The 12,140-nt window shown below is 40.4% G+C and overlaps 1 pseudogene; it reads right to left on the bottom strand.

Annotated features, from left to right (window-relative positions):
- Window positions 1-10,096: 10,096 nt before the first annotated feature.
- LOC102275292 (signal peptidase complex subunit 1 pseudogene) lies at window positions 10,097-10,645 on the bottom strand (annotated as a pseudogene).
- Window positions 10,646-12,140: the final 1,495 nt, after the last annotated feature.

The following is a 12,140-nucleotide window of genomic DNA, read 5'->3' as shown; positions in this document are numbered from 1 at the left end:
AAGCATTTTTTGCCTTCATAGTCTTAGGACCCTATTCAGAACCTAGAAATCATTCTCTTACCCTTGTTAAAAAGATGAGGGAACTAAGATTTTAAAATGCTCTACTACTCACATGTGTAAGTAGGACACTTACTAGGGGTCAGGCTTCAGGTACCAAATTCAGTGCTCTTGTCCCTGTTTCAGTTGTGCTAAGTTATTTCAGTTGAGTCAGTGGAGTGAGCATTAAAAAACCAGCTTCAGGTAAGTAGTGCAAATAAAATAGCTTTGAGGAAAAGGAAAAATAGGAACAGGTTATATTATATAGTGAAATTATAGTGAAGTTGCTCAGTCGTGTCTGACTCTTTGCAACCCCATGGACTGTAGCCTACCAGGCTTCTCCGTCCATGGGATTTTTCAGGCAAGAGTACTGGAGTGAGTTGCCATTTCCTTCTCCAGGGGATCTTCCCGACCCAGGGATCGAACCCAGGTCTCCTGGATTGTAGGCAGACGCTTTACCCTCTGAGCCACCAGGGAAGCCCATATAATATAACCCATATAATATAACCCAGTGCTTCTCAAGTAGGGCACTTTTGCCCCCCCAGGGAACATTTGGCAATGACGGGAGAGATTTTTGTTGTCACAAATGGAGAGTACTACTGGCACCTAGTGGGTAGAGGACTGAGGTGCTGCTGAACATTCAGTGATGCATAAGACAGCCCCCACAACAAAGACTTATCTGGCTCTAAATGTCAATAGCGTTGAGGTTGAAAAACTCTGATAACTAAGGTTTCCTTAGTCTTTTGCACATCAAGCAAGACTAATGCACCATGAAAATTGGTAGTAAGGGATAGAACAATTATTATCACATTACCTAAAATCATTTAGTCCATTGTTTTAGTTTCAAACATTATTATTTAAAACAATGTGCTTTGCTTACATATAAAACCCTTTAATTGTCATTTAATTACCCTTCAATTCTTTTGCTTGTGATTAACTCATTAAATGTCTTACTAAGTAAAAACAACACAAGCAAATGAGCTAATTAGTGGCTAATTGTCAGTTACTAAAGATTACTACAAATGACTTACAAATGGCTAGCTTCTTTACTACTACTGGGAATTGCAATTGCTAACCTAAGTAATTAACTTCAATGTATATTTCAGGGTGTCTACATAAACTGCATGACAGAGCCGAAGCAAGAAACTTCCATCCTTTCATCCTTTCTTGGGGAAAGAATACATTAGCAAAAGGATTGTTGGCATTCACGACCACATGCCTCCATCCTGCGGCAGAGCCTGGACTGAGGAGCGGCATACTGGAGTCAGAACAAGCAAGACTCCAGAAGCGCTGAACTCAGAAGGTGTGGAGACAGCAGTGTTTCTAGCACTGGGATGCTAATACAGAAGCTGGAACTTAGGTCAGAGATCAGGAGTCAGAGTCCCACAACCCCATAAGATAGGTCTTATTATGGTAAACTGGTTCATTTACTGTTATTCCTTTGATTCAGGTGAGAAACTGGGCGCAGAGGAGTTCAGCCACTCACCCAAAGACACATAGTAAGCAAACAGGGATTCAAACCGCCAGTCTAGCCCCAGGAGTTGCTCTCTTTATTGCTAGCAAATGATGTCTTCTTCCTACTACACTGTCAACTCAGTACAGAGCCCACCCCTGCAGAGTGAAATAGATAGGCTTGTCAAAGAGGTGAGTTGAGGAGAATGTGTAATCTCAAAGAGTGGCCAGTTACATAGGTACCCTGGCCTCAGACACCAAACCATTGAATAGATCTTAAATCAGATAGATACTTTGGAGTCAGACAGATCTGGGTTTGGATTTTTACTCTGCAGATTACTCTTAGTGTCACTTCTGCTAAGATATTTAATCACTCTCAACCTCAGCTTTCTCATCTCTAAAATGGGAGTAATGTTTATCCTAAAAGTGCTAGAAACTAAATAAAATCATATAAAGCGATTACACTAGGACCCAGCATATAGTAGGCATTCCCTTCACTTTTATTGCTATAGCAAATAGTAATCTTGAAAGCATTTTGTTGTAATTTTTTATTTTTGTGTTAAAAGTCAATGTGCTGTACTCTATAAGTCAAAGGTAACACAAGAGAACTTTCTTGTTTCTACATCATAGAAATTTTTCTTTACAGTTCATAGTTGCATGGAGTAGGGGTATTTATAATTAAGGCAGTGGCCAAAAACATGATAAAGAAAATTAAGAGAACTTTTTTATGGCATTTTTTATGGAAGCTGATCTCCTACTTCCTAGGGGCACCAAGAAATAGGCCATAAACTCATTTGTTCTTTCATCACCTGACATTTACTGAGTACCTCCTGGCTGCTAGAGGCTAATTTATTCACTAGAAATATGTGTATGTGTGTGCTCAATTGTGTCCGACTCTTCACACCACCACAGACTGTAGCCCACCAGGCTTCTCTGTCCATGGATTTTCCAGGTAAAAATACTGGAGTCGGTTGCCATTTCCTACTTCCCGGCCCAGGGATCAAACCCATGTCTTTTGCATCTCCAGCATTGGCAGATGGATTCTTTACCACTTTGCCACCTGGAAAGCCCGTGAAATATAGACAATCTTAAAAGGAAATAATTTAAGAGAGGAAACAATGAGTTTTTCTCCATTCCACAAATACTTATGAAGCACTAAGTATAAAAAGGCAGAAGACACTGGCAAGATGCCTGCCTCTCCTGGAATTTAGCAAGTTATATGACATAACAGGGAGATGGGATACAAAGCACAGATACACAATACTGTCTTCAGATTGGGGATATAACGGGAACATCCCAGCAAAATATCCCTGATCTGAAAGGTGAAGTATGAATAAATGCTTCCTGAGACCCAGAGGCAGCAGAGCACTGTGGTCCTAAGCATGTGGTGAGGAGTCCCAGATCTGACTCTTCCTCCCTGTTTAACCTCAGGCAAGTTATTTAATTGCTCTATTCTCCTGGTCCCTCCTTTATAAAGCAAGGATAATAAGAGTACTTACTTGTGCTGTTGCTGAGTGTACTGATGCCTTAATAAATGCAAGCCCCTCAGAATTCTATCTGACTCTAATAAATGCAAGCCCCTCAGAATTCTATCTGGCTCATAATTAAGTGCCCAAGAAAGTTGGCTGTCATTTCTCATCCTTGCAGTTTCAGCTCAAACAAGAAGTGAATGGCATGTGCAGAAAGTCAAGGGCATGAGAACAGGAACCATTTGAGAGACTGCACATAGATTGATTGGACCGGAGCTGAGCATCCCTCTGGGAGACCAGATCACACGGAAGGAGCCTGGCTCCACTATTGACTAATCTGGATTTCATTGTGATGGTTATGGGTTATGGGAGACACTGAAGGATTTTTAAGCATGGGAGTGATTGGATCTAAATTCTATTTCAACAAGATGACTCTGTGAACAATGTGGGAAGCAGATGGGCCGGAGGCAGAACTGGTTGCAAAGGAATCAGTTACAGGGCTATTGCAATACTTTTCCAGGTGAAAATGTCAAGGGTCCTGACCTAGGGCTGAGCAGTGAAGATGAATAACTTTCTCCTAAGTGAAGCAGCCAGGTTGAAACTCTGATTTCGACCTCTTAAAAGATTGACCTTAAATCTCTTACTCATATATTGGGGTTCAAGATGTAAGAAGAAAATGTTTATGCATTTTTTTAGGGCTTGAACAATATGGCTTTTCTTTCTTTTTCTTCCTGTTCCTCAACAGATATTTCTTTCCTGGATAGTCTCAAGGTTGATGCATTCCAAGTGCTTGTAGACTTAGAAAGATTGCAGAAGAATCACTGGTTTCCACAGGCAGGCAGCAGTCTCCTTCTACATAGGACCCCTGAGTGGAATGCCAGAGAAAGACATCCTTTGATTTAAATCCCTAAGTATGCTGTGTTACCAAATCTACCTCCCATGCATTATAACACCTCCATGTACTGTATTTCATGACAAGAAGTGGGAGGAAATTTACTCTTAATCTCATCCATTTCACTGAATTAAATCATGCGCTTCTGAAATATGCATCTTAAATTACTAACAATTTGGATTAGTGTCATTTCCATAAAATGTGCTAATAATAAGTTATATGATTTCCCATTTCAGAGAAAGAACTAATTCATCAAGCTAACTGAGCTGCTTTAGAACCTCCTAAAAAGTGCAGATGAATGTGATTTCAGAATCATTTATTGTTAATGTGCAGAGCTAAATTTGTTGGCAAAATTCCTCTGGTGTTCTTAGTGAATGATTCCAGGTGCAGTTATTAAGGTCAAATACTACAATGTCACTGTCAAGATTTTTTTGTATAAAAACTAAGGGAGGATTACATGTTTCTTAATAGAGAGTCTCTTAATAAACTATGTCCCACCTGCAGCTCTTAAGGCAAGATTCATCTCAATAAAAATGTGTGGTTATCAAGGTTTCAATTGTAGACTTAAGAAAATCATAAAATTATAGGCCTAGGTAGGAAGCTACTTAACTTACTGTCTGTTCCCTTGGCTCTAGATGAGACAATATGTAAAATGCTAAAATCCCCTTTAGTATGCGAAAGCCATCTCCAAGGGTCACGATGGTTTCAGCTGCTCTGGTGGGAAAGGCAGCAACTTCCTCTTTTTCTCATCATTCTACTTGGGCACCTGCCAAAGATACACATTGGGTCAAGAAGCACAACCTTTCAAACAGAAGGACCATTTATCTTATCAAGGGTATTCAAGGATTTGTACTTTCTCACTGCAAGTTCTAAATAGGCTTATTTAGGACCAGGAGAAAGATGACATAGGACAATAAATTTTCCAAGACTGCCGTTCTCTAAAAACCTGTTTCAGAGGTTGACAGCCCTCACAGTTCAGAATCTGAATATAATCTGAATATACATGCCAGACAGACTTTAAAAATCCAACCCTGATCTCTCCTTTTTCACATGTACAAACCTATTGATATGAAAGGGCTCCTTCAGGACATATAACTAGGCAAAGACAACTCAAGGAGTAGAACTCAATGATTGCACACTGTCCGAAAAACCCAAGTGCCTCCCTTGTGTTGCGAAATATACTCATGCTTCTAGTTCTCTTTGGATACTATGATTTTTATTTTCCTCTGTCATATTAGGAGGAGGGGGTATTTGGAGAATTTCACTTCTGACTTGCAAAGTTATTGAGAGTTGAGATATAGAGGAGAGAAATTTACAAGTTGTTGAGTCACTAGTGAATTGTTTTATTGCTTCAGGTGATGTGGTGAAGTGCCCCAAAGACAGCTATTCTTTGTTGAAAGGAAGAATCTCAACAATAAAGAGGAAAACTACCCTGCCTTCCCCTGTCCTCTGGGTAAGTCCTTTTGGCACTGGTGTCAGAGCCGAGGAAAACAGTGAACACGAATGGCCAGGGAAACGGAGTTTCTTGTGATTCTTCAGGAGATGAGGAAAATGACAAGGGAGAAGCAGCAATCATAGTTTCAAACTCCTGCCCCACTTTCTCTCCCTCAACCTTATAAAATAATCAAGTGTACCTACCAGTCCTTTCCTAGCTCTGCTTGATATTTAATTTAGTAGGGACTTGTGTTAAGGGCTGCATGCTTAAAAGGATTTATGAGCAGACTGCTTGCAGGAAGCTTTATAGTTTTAGGATTTCAACTCAAACACACTAAAGAGAGTGTTATTTCCTTATAGGAATCTCAATTTCTGCAATAAGGAAAACTGTGAAAATTAAAGCTGTTTTGTCTGAAAGGGCTCTATGTGTCTCCTGCATATTTTTGTCCAGGACCATGCACTCTGACCACTGGAGACAGGAGAGTGGGGGTGGGGAGTGAGAGGAGAGCCATGGACACTTCGTGATCTAATGTCATTGAAAAAATCACTTGGAGATTTCTGTGGATATTATCAGGACCTACAACAATCTATAAAGCTAGCTAAGTAGCCAAGAAATGCCTTTTTAAACTTTTTACTTACTTATTTTATTTTTGGCTGGGCTGGGTCTTTGTTGCTGTGCTCGGGCTTTCTCTAGTTGCGGTGAGTAGCGGCTACTGCTCCACGTGGTTCCCGGGCTCTAGAGCACAGGTTCAGTCGTTGAGGTGCGTGGTTTGAGTTGTTCCATGCCGTGTGGGATCTTCCCAGACCAGGGATTGAACCTGTGTCCTCTGCATTGGCAGGTGGATTCTTATCCACTGTGCCACCAAGGAAGTCCAAGAAATGACTTTGTAATCTTTCTATTGAAAGTACTTTTAAATGGTAAAATAGAGAAATCACAGACTGAGAAATGTCTGCCAGGTCAAACGGTCATTTGAATGTAAAGAACAAAATCTGGTCTACAGCCAGATCTGATGAATTTCCAAATAATAGATATGCAATTGAAAAAAAAATAAATAAATTGCTGTAAATCAAAGAATAGGAAGGAAAAAGTCCCTTTTATAGCCTTATGACACTTGCATAAATGGGACTAGACTTAGGCCAATCAGTAAATATTTTCAGGTTTTCAGGTCAGACTGTTATAACTACTCAATTCTACCATTCTGATGTGAGAACAGCCATAAACAATACAAATGGGCTTGGCTGTGTTCCAATAAAACTGTATTCATAAAAGCAGACAGTGGGCTGATTCTGGTTATACCAATCCTTGGTCTAGACCTTGATGCCAGGCTGGCTACTTAGACTCCCAAGGGGATAAAATTTCAAACTGAAATGTCCAAAGAAGAATTGTGTGAACTGGAGGTAATTGGGTTACCTTAGATGTCTTGTTGACAGATGCCATATAAAACTTTGGCGTATTCCTCGACCTTTCTCTTGATTTGGTCTTCTTGACTTTCTTCCATAAATTTCAAAGATTTATAGATTAAGGATCTGCTTCTGATTTGGTCTGCTTTAAATCATCCTAATTCAATTGTGAACAATAAAAATTGGATATCATAGACATGCAGAGCGGGTAGCCTGGTGATAAATCCAACCCACCTCAGTCTTCTAAGGAAAATCACAGTGCATTTTATAAATGTGAGGCACGAAAATGGTGATATAAGACTAGCATTAAATAAGAGACTAATAGACTTCTACTAAGTTTTTTCAATCCTCTTCCATGAGTCACCTTGTAAATTTGAAATGAGAGAATCACTAGATATTTTAACTCCCATGTTTTAGAGTTTTTATTGGAGAAATTATGTCTTTAAAATTCACACACCATTTATCACTTTGTTTTATGCAGGGTAAAGGAACTACCTAATATCCATATGTGTTGTAGTTTGTTAAAGACTTTCCTTATAAATCAGTCTCCAGCTGTGTGTCAGCAACATTGTCACACTGAGAAAAGGAGCCTTGGCTGCTTTCCATATTTTAGGCTTGTCTTCAAATGTCCAGAATGCATTTCAGCTCTATAGAATCAAAAACCTTAGAGGGAGGAAAAGCCTTAGCCAGTCTCTTCCTTCATCACCTAAGACAAGCACAGACCGGGCTCCCTTTCACGATAGGAAAGGAAGGAAAGGCTTCCTTTTCTTCCAAGCCCCATGTTGAAGGGGCTTCTCTGGCTGCTGCAGCAGTTTCTCTTAGCAAGAAAAGCCTTCCTTTCTGTTTTAACTTTGCTAGTCATAGCCTCGGCTAGCTGACTTATTCTAGAGAATTTCAAGATTTTTTTCAACACATGTAATATTTCAACTCTTTTTAAAATATTGATTCTTATGATTTTTGAATACACAGATATTCTCATGCAAAAGAATGCAATTTGTTTGCCTCTATTTGTTAAAGTACAAGTTGTGTGGATTCCTTGATTACAGAAAAAAAAAAAAAATAGCACCTCTTTGTCCCATTCCTGATCACTTGGTCTTCCCAGCCCAGGGCTCCAAACTGTATCTCTGGCATCTCCTGCATTGGCAGGCAGATTCTTTACCACTAGTACCACCTGGGAAGCTTCATTTGATCTTCATCTACAGTTTATTTTCAATCCTTTATCTAAAGCAAGTTTCCTTCATTTGCCCTATAGTTGATCCCCTTCTTGCCTGTCAGGTCTCTCTTTAAGGGAATTGTTTAGCAGACCTGTTCTCAGGATACTCACACAAAGCCAATGCAAGTTATGTTTCTGTGTTAGAAAGGCACAAAAACTGCACCCTTTTCTGGTACAGCCATGAAGCATCAGGGAAAGAGATGAGATCCCGAGCTAAATGATCTCGATCCAGACACAATGCTGGCTCTGAGTACCTAACTCTGAGCCTCCTCTGAAAAGGGGGAATCATAATAACACCTCAGAGTTGTGAGGATTAAAGGAGATAATGCATGTAGAAATGCTCTGCAGACTGTCAGATGCTAATCTGTTATAATTTTCCTGATGACTTTCCAGTACAGAAAAGGAAAGTTATCTCATTCACATGGCCCTACTCTCCTTGGAGCCAGTTTTCCTGCGATAGGGTCAAACATTAGAGGGGTGTATCACAACATCTTCTGGTGAGTTTCTTGGCTCCCAGTACTCTGTGAAGGCCACATCAACATATGCTTTTGTAACCTACACCGACGCTGACCTGAGAAGCTTCGAGCAACAAGGCTCCACTTGTCCATATAGCCAGGGAGGGAGGAAACAAGGGGGAAAGAAGGAAATCAAAGAGTTAAAGGGAATATTAGATGATACTATGCCCACTCCAGTACTCTTGCTTGGAAAATCCCATGGACAGAGGAGCCTGTTAGACTGCAATCCATGGGTTCGCTAAGAGTCAGACACAACTGAGCGACTTCACTTTCACTTTTCACTTTCATGCATTGGAGAAGGAAATGGCAGCCCACTCCAGTGTTCTTGCCTGGAGAATCCCACGGACGGGGGAGCCAGGTGGGCTGCCGTCTATGGGGTCGCACAGAGTCGGAAATGACTGAAGTGAGTTAGCATAGCATAGTATGCCAGAGTTGTTTTATTTCTGTAGAAAGGAGGCTTTTCTTAAGCTATCCCATGCCTGGAAATGGTTTTATTCAGTTATACAGATCAAAGGGACCAAGCAGAAAATGGAAACAGCAATGGCAATGGGAAGCTCCCAGAATGTTTAGATAAAGATAAGGACTCTGGCCTTAGTAGTGAAATATGAGCAACTGTCAGCTGAGAGGCCCTGAATCTTATGGACCGTAATATTCCCTAATGGTAAGAAGTGACTAACCCAGCATGAACTGTGTGGGATGAGAGCTGCCTGAAATCAGGAGAAACCCATCTGTAAAAAAGAACAGTGAAAGAAGAAAAGCCAGATAGGGCCACCATAAGCACTTTAACTCTTCTTTAGTAAAGAGGCTAAGAAGCTAAACTTAGAATCACGGCCTAAAAAATAAACATACAAAACAACGTTGTGTAAAATTTAACTTGTTTCATAGATATATAGGTATGCTTCTAAAATAAGTTTTGCTGATTGAATATATATTTTATAACTTCCAAAAAGTATTTTAGAAAATGACCTGACCTGTGATATCAACTAGCAATATCAGTATGAAGTCAAAAGCCGCTGATAGTCAAATGTCTGGTGTCCAGAACTGGCAAAGGAAGCAGCCCCGTAGCTCTCACAGAACTGTGTCACCATCATCAGCTGTTTCCTATCTAGTTCTGCCACATTTCATTCTTACTGTGAAATGTGCTTCTGACTCATCTTTCCACATATTGTGAGTAGAAACTATTAGAATTTGGATTTTCAAATCATGGATGTTCATGGCGGTAGGGTGGTATGATAAGAGAATTCTTTCTTTAAAAAAAAAAAAAAATCTAAACTCAAAGTTCTACAAGTGAGAAGGAAAGAACTCTCAGAAAGAAACACTCACTGAAAGAGAAGGGATAACTGTCCAAGGGTGAGTTGGCCTCTGATGAACACATCCCATTTTTAATCCTGACACCAGCCTGTACTCATTCCCTGAAGACATTGCTTTGTTGAGAACGACTAGAATTTTTAAATGTGGCCTGATTAAAATAAAGGAATTAATAAAACACAAACAAAGAGGGCACTGAAATGTAAAAATAGAATCATCACATTCAACAATGAATAGGCTTAGAATACCATTATAGCTAGTTTAACAGGCATGATACTATATACAGAGTATTAATAATAACATTTAATCAGAACTAAACTCCCTTTTGAACTGTTGTGTTGGAGAAGACTCTTTTTTTTTTTTTTTTGGTGGTGGTTTTTAGCTTATGTTTTTTATATATGAAAACAATTTAGCTCATGTCACACAAAACAAAAGCAGGTACAACAGTAAAACTGAATCATGAAAACCCCGATCAATTATTTTTAGCATGTCTCTTAACTTGTCATTCCCCTGGTTTCTTGTCTTCTGTGCTTGAGTCTTGAACAGGTAACCACTTGAAGGGGTGCCGGCGATAAATGGGCCATGGGGGAAGTGTCAGCAAACACGAAAAAGCAAATCCAGCCATAACTATATAGACAGTCCACCCGAACTGTTCAGCCAGGTACCCGTAGATAAATCCAACTATTACAGAAAAAAGGATAATTCCCTGAAACATCTGTTCAGCTAGCTTCTGGCCCTTGTAATCCATTTGCGTGGGCAGTGAGCTCAGATGCTCCAACATGTCTGGTTCTGAAGGCGGGCGGCAGAGCGAGGGCAGCCGGGACTCAGGGACGCTAGGGCCCGGGGTCAGCTTCTGCTGACGGGTCCAGCTCCGCGGGCCTGCGGAGTCGAGGGTTGCGATGGCCGTAGTCCCGGAAGCGGATGTCTCCCACAGAAGACTCTTGAGAGTCCCTTGGACTGCAAGGAGATCCAACCAGTCCATCCTAAAGGAGATCAGTCCTGGGTGTTCATTGGAAGGACTGATGTTGAAGCTGAAACTCCAATACTTTGGCCACCTCATGGAAAAAGCTGACTCATTGGAAAAGACCCTGATGCTGGGAAAGATTGAGGGCAGGAGAAGGGGACAACAGAGGATGAGATGGTTGGATGGCATCATCGACTTGATGGACATGAGTTTGGATGGACTCCGGAGTTGGTGATGGACAGGGAGGCCTGGTGTGCTATGCTTCATGGGGTCACAAAGAGTCGGACACGACTGAGCGACTGAACTGAACTAAACTGAAACTGGCTTTGCTGTTATTAGCTATGCAGCATTGGAAATTTTTGTTTCCATAAACATAATTTTCCACCTTTAAAAAGAGATGACAGTATTTTTTTTTTCATGTTGTATTATGTGGCTCAGTCTCCCAGCAATGGCTAAATGATCCAGAGGTTTACATTTGACACAAGATGGGCTAATCAAAAGCTCTGTTCTGAGAATCTGGATATTTTTAACTCAGAGAGAGAGATTGAAAGACTCGAATGGAGTGACATTGGTACCATTGTTCAAGAGAAAATACCATACAATCCTGCATCTGAAATACTAGGGACTCTTTTTCTCCTTGCTCTTCCCCAGGTGCACTGAACTTATCCTTTGACCCTGAGAGACACCCAGTGATCTTTCCAGCAACTGTCTGTGGGTTTGTTGTGTTTTTTATGTGTGGCCTTAGTGGCCATAACTTGCTTTCTGTGTCTTGTAAACAGAAGAATTTTGAATCAAAAAGAAATAGGTCTTAGGAAGGAGAATGGTACAAGTAAAAATTTCTGAAGCAAGGAATCGGTCTAAAGTGGGGTCTAAATTGGTCTAGAGCTGGGAAGCCTATAGTGTAATACACAGCAATTGATTCAGTAATCCCTGGTTATCCCAGTCCGTGTGGTGTGGGTGGTATATGACTCAGGCTGGCCAACTGAATCATCAAAACCTAGACACTCATGGGAACTGATTAATTCGGGATAGGCTCATGACCTAAGAGGATTCAGTAACTCAACTGAAGGAACTTTGTTTCAATTTGGGGGAAGAAAGACTTTCTCTGTTGGACAATGAGGGGATGAAATGTAACACTGCAGCAGCAGTCTTAGCTTATTAAACAGAGAATCTGCCTGAGAAAGAATCAACACAGAGGAAAGGATAGCAGAGAATTGAAGAGAATGACCCTTTGTTTGAGAACTTGGGCCTTGAAGCCCTTTAAATTTTTTTGTAAAAAGAATATCTTTAATATATAAATAGTTCAACAGCATCGTTAAAAGCTTTTGGCCACTGATAAAAAGATGATTAGTCCAACTTGACAAAAACTTGACAATACCATTGCAATTTGAATTTAGGTACAACTGCTATGTATATAATGATAGTATGCAGGTAGTTTTTAATTATATATTTAAAA

This window comes from Bos mutus, chromosome 19 (genome assembly GCF_027580195.1).
Source record: "Bos mutus isolate GX-2022 chromosome 19, NWIPB_WYAK_1.1, whole genome shotgun sequence".
Lineage (NCBI taxonomy): Eukaryota > Metazoa > Chordata > Mammalia > Artiodactyla > Bovidae > Bos > Bos mutus.
This window is presented reverse-complemented; position numbering and strand designations above follow the sequence as displayed.